The sequence below is a fragment of the Acanthochromis polyacanthus genome, chromosome 3 (assembly GCF_021347895.1).
Source record: "Acanthochromis polyacanthus isolate Apoly-LR-REF ecotype Palm Island chromosome 3, KAUST_Apoly_ChrSc, whole genome shotgun sequence".
Classification (NCBI taxonomy): Eukaryota; Metazoa; Chordata; class Actinopteri; family Pomacentridae; genus Acanthochromis; species Acanthochromis polyacanthus.
The window spans coordinates 2,593,912-2,608,815 of record NC_067115.1 but is presented as its reverse complement, the minus strand read 5'-3'; the positions used below and the strand labels follow the sequence as shown (position 1 = coordinate 2,608,815).

Here is a 14,904-nt window from a genome sequence, read left to right as displayed (position 1 = left end):
GGTAGAGGTAATTTGGTTTTACTTTCTCTAAAACTAATTTTCTTTCTTCTTTATGCAAGGGATACACAGACGCACATCTTTTCGCTCTGTCCTCTTATCATTTCCAAGCTGGCGTTGCGCTTTTAATTTTTCTTCCTGAATATGACTTCATCATTTTCTCACACTTTTTTCTTCTCCTTTCCATCTCTTTCGGTCTCAGCAGCCGATTATGGCAGCCCCCAACACTTCATTAGCCAAGGAGCCCTGCAGGATGCATTTACACTTAAAACAATAAAGTGGGCAAGAGACATATGGATAGGAAGAGAGGGGAAAAAAAACTACAAAGAAAGAGGAGGAGAGCCTGTAAGACAAAGAAGTTAGAAAACAGGAGGAGACTGATACTGCGTGGGAGAGAGAGAGTGACGGTCTTGAGGAGGCCAAAATTCATAGAAGATGGAAAAAAATGGAAATAAGAAGAGTGTTGAGAGCATAACAGATGTAAAAGGATGGGTGGGTTGAGCGAGTAGAACAGAGAAGAGAGTAGGGGTAAGAAGAGCTGTAAATTGGCTGGAAGAGAGAATGGACAGCAAAAAAAAGAGGATAAACCACACGTTTCAAGACAAGTGAAGGCCAGGAGTATCTCTGCTGAGAGCAAAACAAGAAGCTCAGTCATTATTCAAAGGGGCAGAAAGCAACTTATTGGGCTGAAGAGATGACCAGAATTTTAAAAGTCTGTCAAAACAGACCATGTGTCCATTTGTCAGTCTAAGGGTGCTTTCAAACATACGCCTTTTGGTCCGCTTAAAGCAGACTGGAGTCCACAACACCTGCAAGTACAGTTCGTTTGGGCTGGTGTGAAAGCAGACCAGATGTTTTTGGTTCGGACTAAAGAACTGGACCTAGACCACCTTCGGGAGGTGGTCTCGGTCCGCTTCTATGTGAACTCCAGTTCGGTTCGCTCCTGGTGAGAACACAAACCTGTCTCCATTCGGACCGGCTTGATGGCGCAGCAGACTTTTTGGTCTACTGGAGCTACAGGGAATTTTGGGATAACGATAACGTCTTGCAATGCATCTTCTCCGAGCCAAAAACGACTGTGTAATGTTCTCGTACGGAATGCGAGCTTCATGCTGGAACAACAGCAGTATTTGTGCTTGCTGCATAAAGCAATGATACGAATATATGGCAACAAGAACGAACAGGAGCGCATAGTTCATTGTTTACGAATAAACCTCGATCCATGGAATAAACACAGCCTGTTGTTTTCTTCCGGGATTTTTCCCTCTTCACATGCTGCGCCAATCAGCGTTCACCTACGTCATCTAAAACACCTTATTTTGTGAACAGCGCCGCCAAACGACTGGGGGGAGATATAACATTCATCATAGCTGGTTCAACTGCGAAAACACTGGTGTGAATGCGAACTGAACCAGTTGAAAATAGCAACATTGTAACAACTTTTGGGTCCAAACGAACCACTCTAACGGACTAACAGGTGTGAAAGCACCCTTATGTGCGTCTGCCTGATGCTCTGCTAGTTAAAGTGGTGCAGACATGTACCCCAGCTATGTAATAGTTCACTTCTCACTGGCCTTCATGCATATACTCTTTACCTTATGCATAATTATACATTACACGTTTAATTTTCCGGATTTTACTCAATGTTTGTATATACAGCACTGCTGAACCAAGACCGCAGCCTTCCAGTACTGGGCCTTAATGCATTCTGCAGATAACCTGAAGGAAAACTGAGCTGCTCCTGCAACTTTAATTGCATCACCTACTCAGACAAGGAGCTAGACTAAGTGTTGTCAGTCCTGTCAATTTTTCTTTACTTTACACAGTGACATTTCTTCCACCTGTCTACATAACCAGTAGTCAGGAGTTCCAGGTTCAACCTCTGCCAGGATTGGTTTTATGTCAAGGTTTCCACACAGATTATAGATGCATAAAACAGCAGAAAGCACATTAAGGGCCTTGATGTGACTGACAATATGTCACAATGTTTCAAACATACATCATCAAAGGTAATGACCGTTTTAAAAGGAGCTGTCAAAATCAACAAGTTATTATGTCTCGCGCCACAGGCTATGTAATTCTGTGTACAGTAATGGAAGGTCAACTCTAACCTAATAATGTGGCATCAGTCACTGTTAGGCAGCTGACACTTAGGCCAGGTGATCATTAGCTAGTATAGCTAGCTGTGTTGTTTCACCACAGTGTTCCTGTAGTAGCAGTGGAAGAGTTTTTGTGACTGTGCACGGGCTCCATGTCCTTAAATGTCCACACCAGGGAAGTGACCAATCTCCATACTCACAGTCTCACAGACTTTGCAAAACATGAGGGCTTAGGGACTGTCAAATCAGCATTAGACCTGATGGACTTGTCTGTAATTGTTATAATTAGTGGTGTATAAATGTGGTTGTCCCGCCCCCACACAAAATGTACACACACCAGGCATGGAAGATTCAGGAAAGGCGTTCACTTGGAGGTTTATCTGTAAAAGCTTCTAGCTCACTGTTGTGTTTTCTTATCGCATGTTTGTAGAGCTGTTTGTTTTTTTCAGTCTAATGTCCACACTGACTTCTCCATTTGTGACAAACAAGGAGTGATCAACTGAGTACCTTAAACAAAGAGAGAATTAAACTTCAGCCAAAGTTGACTTTTTGAATATATTATGTGCTGTCATGTTAGCTTGTCCCACTCCTCCTTTTGACACCACTTGGAGTAAAGTCTGTGAGGGTTTTGTGCTCAGGCTTTGATTTGGCCAAGCAGTGGATATACGGTACGCCTGCATGGGGAGGCTTGCTTTGTCATCACACTCTTGCTACTCAAACTCATCTTGCACTGATGTCTGCTTATATTTTTGACTTCTACCTCGTGTGTTAACTTAAAATGTTCACCTATTGAAATAAAACCTTTATTCTTTAGTGAAATCTGGTGTCAGTTTCTTATCTACGTCATGGTCAGCATGTCAGGTTGTGACAAAGTAAGCATCACAAAGCTTACTCATGTTTACTGTATGCACATTCCTCCTTAAAACTCTTTACAGAGGTAAATATTTCTCAGATGATGGCATTTTTCTTTTTCTTTTTAGAGGCATTCAGTACTAAACGGATCTCTGCGGGCCTTGTCTATACAAATCCAAACAACAGAATGAGAATAAGTGTGGTAAATTATGTCACAATGATTCATCATCTGTATCACCATCACCGTTTTTGTTTAATTAAGCATATTGTGAGAATATTGCACAGCTGAGCAGGCGAGGAGATGTGTGAACAATGAAGTGTAATGATCACGGCAGATTGGTGTAGCATCCATCAGCATAAAGCAAAGGTAGATGATGCTCTGTAGTATCACCACATTTACTTTAAATAATTACACACATCACTGCTCAAATCCCTCTTTAAAGCCTGGATATTAGCTAGCTTTTCTCTCCCCAACTGCACACGGCACATGCTATATGTGTTGGGCTTTGACACAGCTGAGGAATTCCAGGAATGAGTGACTTCCACGTCAACCGTTTTTGTATTTGACTTCTGCTGTACGCTCTGGTTTTGGCAGAAGGACTCCCCTTTCCTTAAAAGCGCCTCAGTGTTTGTCTTCTGAATTTGATTTTCTGACTTTCAGACATGTAACATTATGTGACATCTGACATTTGTTAAGTTGGAGCTTTCCCAGCAGCCGCCACCATCACGACTTGGACTTGGCATAATTTAAAGAAAAGGAAATATTATAGACAAATTATGGACTCAGCTTCAGCCAATTAGCTTGCTTATTTGTCTTCAGTGTAAAAATGTGACACAGTTGTTCTTCAGAATGACCGCTGAAGAAAGAAGCTGCTGCTGTTGCAATAGTGGCTGCCAAAAGATGTCAAAGTTGACCTAATGTTTCTTTAATATCTGTGTTCTATCTGACTAAACTAAATCCAGCAGCAGCTCTCACAATTAGTGGTTTAATTACGGGCCCAGGCAGCAAGCCAGGGTTTCAGTAAGGAAATTTGAGGAGAGTTATCCAAATTATCAAACAGAAATCTGCTTATAATATTAAGTTCGAAACATTTTTTCTTTGATTGAGAATGTCCCCCAGCATACTACGCCGCTGTTTTATCAGAAGGTAAAGCAGAGTGTCTGTATGCAGGTGTGTGTAAGCTTACCTGTGTTCACACATGCACCTGGAGGTGACAGCGTTTACCAGTAAACCAGGTAATGAGCACCTGCAGAGAAAGCAATAATTGGTGAGGTGACAGTGGAAACAGACTGCAGGCAGAGCTGAATAAACCATCCTTTGGTTTGGAGACATAAAGACTGGGGCAGACTGAGCATTCATCACAAAACAAGAAGTTTAAAGTTTGACTTCAGACTTTATGTTCACAAGCTCCACAGTGATGTATGTTGTCTGCCTTCTTTACAGAAGGAAAGGGAGGAGGACTGCAGATATACAGTACAGAGGGAAGATGGATGGCTGACTGTCAGCCGTCTTCTGTTGGGGTTATCTGAGGAGGCAGCTGAAAAGGCCAGCCAGAGAAATGGCTTCAAGTTCTGGAACTGCCATCAGTCATGGTGCAACTTTCTCTTTACACAGCAGCGAAGATTTGCATAAAAATGTCTATTTCTCTACTTTATCAGTGATTATACTTCTTACTAACTCGTGTATCCCTAAAGGTTGACTTTTTTTAACATATTACAGGTGTCCTTCATGCCATTGTTTTCTCTTTCGGTTTTAATTAGTGTTTTTAATAAATATCAATACACCGAGGTCCTTGAAGCCCCCAGTCAAAAGCACCCAATATTGTTTATGCAGTTTTGCCAGACAGAGATTTTCTTTTACCCTTTGTCTGAACAAACCTATATTCTGCTCTAACAAAAAAAAGATGCTGTTCAAATTCCTAAAAGATAAAATGTAATTTAATGAAAAAATGTTTAACGCAGATACCATTAAATGTTGCACAAGATCAGCCTAAAGTAGTGTGTCGTGCATATAGCTGATCTGGAGTCAGAGCATGATCTGTGTCGACAAAAGGTGCACATCTACAGTAACACCTGTGTCGATGTTTCAGGCAGCAATGTCGAGCAGATCTAAACTGGACAATTCAGGCATTGCTAAAATTTAAAGGCATGCAAATGTAGCCTAAGTAATGTTTAATATAATGACTGAAAAATAAATAATACCAAAATCAAAGGATGGTAAATACGCTTTTAAGTACTATTATGAATTACATTTGGGATACATAAAAAATAAGATTATTTGTATTACAGAAAACTATGATGACAGTTATAATTAATGATGCTATGAGAAGAAATAGGCTGTTCTTTTGAAGTGATGTTGCTTCAATAAAGTTCTTCATCCTTAGGGTCTGAGGGACCTCGGTTGGTGGTCCTTATACTTTAAACATGTTGGTAGGATCAGGGTTAATAATTCAGTGCTTATATATAAACTCAGTTTTGTTCTTTCTCTGAGGATAGTCCACTGCTGCACTGATTATGATGTATTTAATGTTTATGCAGGCAGCAACAGCGGTTAATCTGGGACAACAGCGACAGGAATGCAAAAGTTGTTTAATTGAGCATCTTTATTACTGTACTTTGGACCACAGCCAAAATGCCCACAGGTTGAACACCAGCTGGCAAACTTTAAGGCGCGATATGGACAGAAATAACAATTTGTCTTCCTTTCCTCAACTCTGTGCAATTGCTCATTATCAAATGGCAGAAAGCTACGGTTGCACCGGGCAGTTCTGACGGCTGTTCCCTTTCTATCTTGGCGTGAACATATTCAGCACACAAAACCACCTCAACCACTAGAAAATGATTAAGGTTTAGTCAAATTCTCGTGTCTTTATCCCTTCAGTATGCATCTGGGCCAATGAGGACAATCCTTAAAATAGTGCTACAGATTCCATTCATGCTTCTTAGCAAATGCAGCACAGGGATAAAAAATGCACGCTTCTTCGGATGAAAGGAAATGAAGGCTGATATCAGATTGCAAGCAGTTCTCTTTGCTCCACAAAGCCTTAGACAGAAAGGTCATCTGAGGGTAACCTAAAATCTGGACTGCTGCTGATTCTCATCTGTTTCCTCCTGTGTCCTGAGCCGGTTCGAACATCCCGAAGAACCGCGCTCGTAAGTCAATCATGCTTAGTCCGGGTTAGAAGAGATGGAATCAGATTGAGGTCGACTCCCCCCCTCACTGTGAAAATGCCAAAGCAGGCAGAATGGCAGGTTAACAAACCGCTGCTCAATAAATGAGTGACTTGTGAGTCTGTGTGACCTTTGTTTACAGGCCTTGTTTAATGGCTGCTTTCCTCACAACCACACCGGAACGCCGCTGGTACGTTTCACTCCATCAGTCTAAATTTTACACAGCGACTGTTTCTGCCGCTGTGAACTGACAGGTTGGAGATGTTTAGGAATGAATTAAAAAATAAAATCTAAATTTGGATGTGCCTGCTGGATTGACTCGTCTCGGCTGAATCCAAATGAAAAACGCCTTTGCCAATTCTTGCGTAATCCTTTTCCAAAGAACAGCTTAACACGTTTATTGGGTTATTGGGGGAGCCTAGACCTCTAATTTTCCATAAAGCAACTAATCCTCAAAAAGAAGAGTCCTTTCAGAAATTCTGTCTGCTGTTTTTAAGGACTGACAGAGATTCAGCATCACTCCATGTCATTCTGTGCAATGTTTCTTTTAAGCAGGTAAACTTCAGTGGCCCGCATTCGGGACGTTTTGAGATGTGCAAAAGTATTTCGCTGAATTTACCGAAGCTGCAAACTCGATGATGGAAACATTATACACCCATGGAAAGCTTAGATTCTCATGAATCCGCCGGTATAAACCACTTTCAGATGTGATTACCACAGCGGGTAATACAAACACATTTGTCCGACAAACAGCAAATAATGTAAACAGCACAACTCACCTTTGAATCCTCATAACTCGTCACAGATGAAAATATTCCACAAAAAACGGCCATAATCCAACCTTAGACATCCAGACGAAACAAGCCAGTAAACTATTTTGTCCAAAACATGTCTTGAAATCAGTAAACAATCCACAAATAGCTAGTTTTCGTGCACGTGCACCTCGCGCTGTGCGTCCCATATTCCCTGTATTCCTCTTCACATTTTTATTTACAAATAACATATTAGCGATCTTTTGTTCTGAAAATGGCCGCTGAACTCTAACCTTTAGAAATTTCAGGCAGAATTGACTGCAGTATATAGGGTACTGTTACTTAATGATTTAAGGTGCATCGAGGTTGGAAATCGACAACAATCAGCGATATAAGTTGAAATGAAGAAGAGATTTTAACAATGGGAGAGTCGATGAAACAACAGATAAATAATAATAATAGAAAAAAGGCTTAACGTAAGGTAAGTTCAGAAATCGAGTCTGAAATACTACTGGATTTCCAATCAGTGGTATTTTATATACCAGATTCACATGGTTGGATTGTCAAAGCAGGGCTCCACTGTAATGTCCTGAGATAACACCAATAGGCATAAACAACCTGAAATGTGGTACAATGCCATTAGTTGCCCATTCACAGAGCAGCGGCTTTGCAAGGGTTGTTCAGTCATAATGACACAACTACTGTCCCCTAGCTACCCCTAACCATTAGATTTGGTTTCTTCCTCTTTGTCAAAGTAAAATTCAAGCTGAAAGGTCAATGTCTGGACAGATTCGGCGATCGTGTTTACGGAAAGGATTTTCCAAGGAGCGCCACAGCGCTGCATGAGCGCTGGGAGCACCGTATACCCCAAAGGAAAGATGGATGATTTTCTTTAAAAGTTTGTGCTTTTGATTTTATAAGATCTGGAACAAATGGATTATATTTGTACCCCCAAAAGAGCAGATTTTATTTAATCTCACTGGCAATATTGTTTTGTAACCTAAAGTCTCTTGCTTGATAATTGACTTTTTTTTTTTTTTTTAAGGCAGTGGCAGTCAACCCCCGGGTTCATTTTTATAGTTCTGTTTTTTGCTTATTTGTTTGTTTTTCAGAAAAATGGAAGGACTTTAGTGTCTATATTTATAAGAGTTATGGAAATTGTACTCTTTTCTGTCGTCTCCAAGTAAACACAAAATTTAAAAAAAAAAAAGTTTGTGCGTTTGATTTTTATATGCACAGTCTTGGAAATTTATAATCACATCGTTTATATGTTTGTTCAAGTTAGAGGATTTGTTTGGAATCCCAGAGTAATGCAATAAGTTCTTCTTGAGAATTGTGCATATTCAGAAGTGAACTTTTCCACTCATTTTATTTGATTTTTTTTTAACCAAACAACATAAAGCATTACCGTTGGACTTTTCTCTTATGAGTTCAGTATGACTTGGAGTGCTCCAGTATCAGTATGCCTTCTTATCACTCGTCTGTGTAATTTGTCCCATTAGGATTCTGTCCCTGTAATCCCGAACTCTCATCACAGGTGGATGCTTCCTTCCACTTTTCACACAGAAACAAGATAAGAAGTTTTGGGAGCGCCTCATCTCTATTTTCAAACACTCTCCTGGCTCCTAAGTGCTCCATGAACAATCAAGATTGTCTGCTGATAGCATCGCTCCTGCCCGGATTTATCTTGATTACCATCCAAAAGCTTGTTTTTCTAATGGGAGTTGGAATTAATTTCTATCTTCCTGTAGAGTGGAGGGAAGCAGTGCACGCTGGTTGGCTACAAATGAAGAAAAAAAAGAAGAAGAAGAAAGAAAAAAGTTGCTGAGACTGACATGGGGGGGAAGATGGTGACAAGAATTGAGATTGAGATGGGCGACGAGATTAGGAGGTACCAATCATGGAGGCAGACTGAGCAAGAGGCAATGTTTTAAACTGTCTTTTATTGTCCTGTTCCCTCCATTTTGCTTTCTAGCTTTGCTGAGGAATGCTGTGTCTTGCTGCATGATTCACATAAAGACCGTTTGATCATATCTGACAGAGCAGCTTTCTCTCCACCTAGACTTCTGCCATCATCTCAATCATGAGCTTCTCAATGCTTCTTACTCATCTCTCTCTCTTTAAACATCTTTTACCTTCAGCTTTTATCACTGTCTGTCTCACTAATGTATTGTCTTTCCACCTCCCTTCGCTCCACCATCTTGTTTTCTTCTCTCTCTGTCTCTCCGTCTCTCGCTTGAGCACTTTGGGTCAATTCAATTTGACTCAATCCAGTTTACTCGACTGAAGCTAATGTTTGATCAAAGGTACCGCTAAAACATCCAATTGATTAAAAAGAAGGAAATAATGAACTGGTTCTTTTTGGGTATCGCCTCAACCGTGCACGACTCTGCCTCCGTGTGCGCCTGCATGTGTTAAACCCTTCTTTAATCAGTGACTCGGTGTTCCTCTGTGTGCTGAATTTATTTAAATTCAGGTGTGCTGTACTGACACTGCAGGAGAGGAACCCATGTTAAGAAAACATAGCGCAAGATTACGTGTTCAAATTTAGAAAGACATTAGCATTGATCACGAATATGGAATTTAAGCTAAAAGGAACACGGAATTCTTTGTTTCAGCGTCTCATCACATCAACTCTCTGTTTTCATATTTAAATATTGTCTCCCCACCTTCCTTTATCTTCATCTGCTCGAATGCTCCTTTTGATCTCATTTTGATTCCCTTTGAAAAGCATTAAGCCAATTTGTATCTGAAGCATAAATAGAGCAAAACATGCAGTATCAAGTGCACGAGCAAACATCTTTGTTCTTTTCCTCTCTCAATCTGGGCGTAAATCTTCTTCGTTTTCCTTTGCCTCCACCTTCAGACTCTCTCGCGGTCTTATTTTTACATCTCTTAATTGAATGAGGAGGTCACTTAAAGAGGAGAATCCAGCTTCACTGAATCTGCCTCCAGGGTTACATTCGAGGTTAACGGTCTCTTTTAAAGGCCAGTTATTCAACAATTTGATATTTGGACTGTAGCGTCACACAAGAACATCGATAGTGAATGATTTTAACCCAAAACTTGTTTAGAATACACTGTTTTAATATTCAAAATATATATTTTTTTCTTACAATGTGTGAGAAAGGCAGTACAGTTGTGCTGCACAGAGTATTGTTCAGTCATAGGGTTAGGTTACTAAAACATTTGGTTGTAGATCTTGGATTGAGCGCTGGATTGTAATGTCAAACCACCCTGAGCTTTCAAGGAAAGTTTAAGAAAAGCCATAGCACGAATAAATTGTGGTTTACAAGTAATAATAATAAAAATTCCATTAATTACACTAGCTTTAGTTTGAAGAAATATCTTGGGATGAGCACGGCCGCCTTAATGCACGGGCTTACCTGGGCTGAAGCCCAGGGGCCTACCAAGTTCAGGGGCCTATCAATGAGCTGGAAAAATCGCATTGTTTTTGTTGCTTGTCAAGTTCTCTGTCAATCATTTTATACTTCACATTCGTGGCTGGTAAGACCCGCCCCGCTCTCGTTGATTACTGTTGTTGTTAAGTCCACCTAACTTTCCCCCCTTGAGTGACAGCTGAAAAATGACGGGGAAAAAGAAATTTGAGAGCGGCGCTCACAAAAGAAAGGTGTTTCGGGACAAAGAAACCCAGAAAAAGCAATTACTTAAGAGCATCCCAAAGCTAACAGGATTCTTTAAACCGTCCGAAACGGATGGTGGTGGCTGTTCAGCGGCATTGAGTTTACCGGAGGCAGCAGACGAGGCGGGGCTCGCGCAGGTAGAAGTGAGAGAGGAAAAGAGAAGAGGATCGGTGGATGAGGAAGAGGGAGTAGCGGGGGAGGAAGAGGGAGGAGGAGACGAGGGGGAAGAGGAGGAGAAGGATCAGGGAGGAGGAGACGAGGAGAAGGATCAGGGAGGAGGAGACGAGTCCGGCAGTGGCCCTTACAGCAGCGACCCGGGCCTCTGGGGAAACAAAATTGACCGGCAGACGCGCGCTTACTGGGCGAAAATGGGACCAGAGACGTGTCAAAATAAAAATGCCGACCTCCGTGCATCAGAGCGCACATACAAACACCAGAGAAGATTTTTCTCAAAAACATATTTCCACCGCAAACTGAGTAACGGGAAATATGTAAGTAGAGAGTGGCTTTATTATTAACCATCAGTATAGCGTGTTTTGTTTTGGTTTCAAGATTTTTGGCGAGAGCAACGAAAAGTCTGCATTTGTTTTTGGGGGTTTCTCTGTCTGGAAACATGCAGGTGATCGTATATCAGAACATAAAACCTCTGACATCCACAGAAAAGCCATGATTGCTTACGTCAATCAAGCAGCTGAGGGTGGGACAGTGGACTCAGAACTTAGAAAACAGTTTGATGAGGAGTGTGATTATTGGGCACAGGTTCTACAGAGGGTTGTTACTGTTGTGAAGTATTTAGCTGAGAGGGGACTAGCTTTCCGGGGAGACAGCCACAAGTTTGGAGACATCAACAATGGAAATTATTTGGGCAGCATGGAGCTGATCAGCCAGTTTGATCCCTTTTTAAAAGCTCACATTGAAAAACATGAAAACGCTGGCAAAGGAAATCCATCCCATCTCTCTCTGAATGTGTGTGAGGAATTCATACAGCTGATGGGACAGAAGGGGCTGGATGAAATTACCAGCAGAGTAAAACTAGCAAAGTATTTTGCTATCAGTGTGGACTCCACACCTGACATCACACATGTGATGTCAGGTGATCTCCATATGAGATTTTCAATCTTTCACCCATATTGGTTTTAAGTAAAGCATGTACTGATGTTATACAAGTGCATTTTGTGTTCATGTAAGTTGATCAATAAAAGTATGCTGGTGTTTTCTGGCTAAAGAAGGAAACCTCACAATTGTTTGTCGTAAAAGAAACTGATGCATTTTTTTTATGTAGATTGGGACGATGGAGTAGGGGGGCCTACAAAACCTCTCAGCCCCAGGGCCTACCATTAGGTTAAGGCGGCTCTGGGGATGAGACACTAATTTCAAATATCAAGGCTGAACGGATATTTGACTGATAAATCATGATTAGTTTAGGTTTCTTACTGCAGGTAAAAAGTTGGCATAGCAAGTGTAAAGAGAGTTTGGTGTCTTCTAGTCTTTTTCTCAGCAGGAAAATGAAGATGATACAGTATATTAGGGCATCCAGAATCAAGATAAACAATGCAGCCTTTACTAGATGTTGAAAAGCAGACTTGTCTTGTAAAAATTCTGTTCTTACATTTTGAAAGAAGCATATTTTCTAATCTGAAGGTAAAACGGAGACCGAGTTGTGAAAGTTTCCGGTTTAAAAGTGGAGCAAACTCTCCGTAAGGAGGCAGAGCGGCAGCAAAAGTCAGCAATGGGACTTTCAGGCAGGAGTAAAGGGTTTGCATCCCATGTGGGACTATTTTTCTTAGATTTACTCTGCGTACAACTCAGCTGCTGTTTGGTAAAGGTTAGGTACCAAATCTATGTCTTTAGGTTAAGGATTAGAATTTATTTTCAGGTTAAAATACTTTTACAACACTTTAAAATCATTTCCTCCATTTTCATTCTCAAGAACAAAGCAATGCCAAACACCCCAATTGGCGTTTTCAGTGTTTTCTCTCTTTGTACTTTACTTTTTGTCTCCTTACTCATTACATCCACAAACCTTGGCAAAGAGGATGCTCCTGTTGTGCCTCTATACCACAATGCTGATTCACACCTGTCATTGCAGCTGAGCTAAATTACCATTTCTCTGGGTCCTAAACAGAGAAATTGAATTCCACTGCTCAATGGGAGCATTGTACACCATAACTGATGCAGCATCTGTTTTGCTCCAATTGATTAGAACAATTGGAGAGCCATTCAGAGGCAGGTCAGAGGACAGCCACCACGTCTCACCAGGCCGAGAAATGAGCACATGCATAAAAAGGCGCCTGCTTAGTCATTAAACTCAGAGGATCTCATCAACAATCTAATCCCAATAACATTTACTTGTGTAAACAGTGAAACACATTGTTAAGAAGATACTTCATAAATCATCCATGAATGGAAGATCCATAAATTTGAGGTCATTGCTGCCTGGAAACAACGATTATTCAATGTGTTTAACCCAGGCGTAAACTAACGGTGACGTCACAGGTTTCAACGCTGAGAAAATGAAGCCCGGATTTTGCTACTTCCTGGTCGCCGTGTTGGATTTTTTGGAGCCAGTGATGTAAAAAGCGTCATCAAACAGACTGGACCGGAGAGCAACTAGGAGTAGGATTGGCTGAGGACTCTCTTATCCCGCCCACATTTTACCACAGAGGCTTCTGTTGCTGTCTATCAAGTATAGCCACGCCCCCTGGCTCCGCCAACTTTAACGATTTATTTAAAATTCAGTATTGATTTATTTCAAGATCGGCCACCTGATCTCTCATTTTGACCATGAAAACTAACGGGAAAAAAATCCTGAGCTGTAGAACATCAGTCTATCAAATGTTATTTTTTCCAAAAATGAATTTGGGGCCTATGGAGAAAAAGCTTTTTGGAGCCAACCCTAGCGGACGGCGTGATATTGCAAGTTTTTGACACTTCCGGGTGGGCTTCAATTCTGGAGCCAGATGCTACGTCCAGCTTTATATACAGTCTATGGTTTAACCACCAACCACAGTGAAGAACTAATGGCATGTCTTTGTTTTGTTTTGTTTTTTGCTGCTCATTACATTCTTGCAATACAGTATCTCATATTTATATTATGCAGCGTTCAGTTATATGTGCAGGACAGCTAATGACAAACCAACACATGTCCCAGTGGAATGAAATCATAAGATCCTGATGTTTTAAAGCTTTATGTACCAAAATATAAGAAACATACACATAGACATGGAATTTACCCAATCAAGCAGAGGAGTGCAGACCATAATTTGTCAGCTGAGTGAACAAATAATTATTTTCTTATCAGACAATAAATGGTCCAGCACAAGCGTTCTTTTTTTTTGTGCTATTCATTGTCATCTTCCATGTATAAACGGAGATGTATGTTGAGTGTTTTGGAGTAGATGGAGTTCACCGCTTCTCTGAGGGGCATCTCAGCGGTTCCCAGACGCCCAACCGGATTGTCCCTGTTACCAGATACAACACCACATCTTAACTCCAGCACCCAAAACCTTACAGCAGGGTGGTTTGCTCAGGACAGCAGCAATATGTACTCCCCTGTAGGAACAGATGTCTTCGGCGCTTTGGGTGAATTGGCCCACAATGCACTGTGTAATGGCAGTCATTTTCAGACAGAAACTCTCTAAAAAAAAAAAAAGAAAAAGCCAAGCTGGCTGCAGTGAGACGCAAACTGACTGTTTAACCTGCCACCATCTGTCACTGCCTGGATCAGCAGAACAAGAGACACCTTGGCCTCATAAACACTTTGATTATGCTCTGTGTAATTAATGGTAGCAAAGCTTTGGAGATAGCCAAAAAATGGTCAGCGACAGCGTGCCAGGTAAATCACAAGAGAGTCTGAGAAGTAACAAGGAGTGCACAAAACTGAGCGAAGGCTGAATAGGGCTGACTTGGATAAGTCGTTCTGCAGAGTGAATCGCAGCTGTTTTACAAAAGCTCTGCCCCATTTCTCAGACCGGCTTTCTTGGAATGTGGTAGTCATTGTACTCGCTCACAGACATGTTTCACCCTGCAGCTGCCAAAAATTCACACAAAGTTGGGTTGATTTTTGTCACTGTACCCACTATACTTGGAACAAAAATGTATTTAATACCGTTTACATATTCCAAGGATTATCTGCTAGGCTTTTACTATACATTTACTCTTATTTGTCTCATTGTCAATCTCAAAACTTTTACTTTCCAACCCAATGATCCACGTCTCTTTCACTGGTATTTGATTTTAGATGTGCCTGCATTTATTGTACACAAATCTACTCCCTTGAAAGTCAATGCTCTTCCTCAATGTGTTTTCTGAGTTGAAATGAAATAGAATGCTTTACCTAATGTGACAGTTTGAGCAGTTTGAATTATGCAAACAATGAAATCTCAGGAA

At 41.0% G+C, this 14,904-nt stretch overlaps 1 protein-coding gene across 2 annotated transcripts in view; it reads right to left on the bottom strand.

Annotated features, from left to right (window-relative positions):
- LOC110951183 (protein phosphatase 1 regulatory subunit 29-like) overlaps positions 1–14,904 on the bottom strand; it is a 297,756-nt gene that overhangs the window by 146,600 nt on the left and 136,252 nt on the right. The window contains exon 3 of one of the 2 annotated variants that reach the window (XM_051945089.1): positions 4,136–4,195. The exons of the other annotated variant lie outside the window; for it this stretch is intronic. The gene's annotated coding sequence lies outside the window, so the exon portion shown is untranslated. The remainder of the gene's footprint in view (positions 1–4,135; positions 4,196–14,904) is intronic. 2 annotated transcript variants of the gene reach the window in all.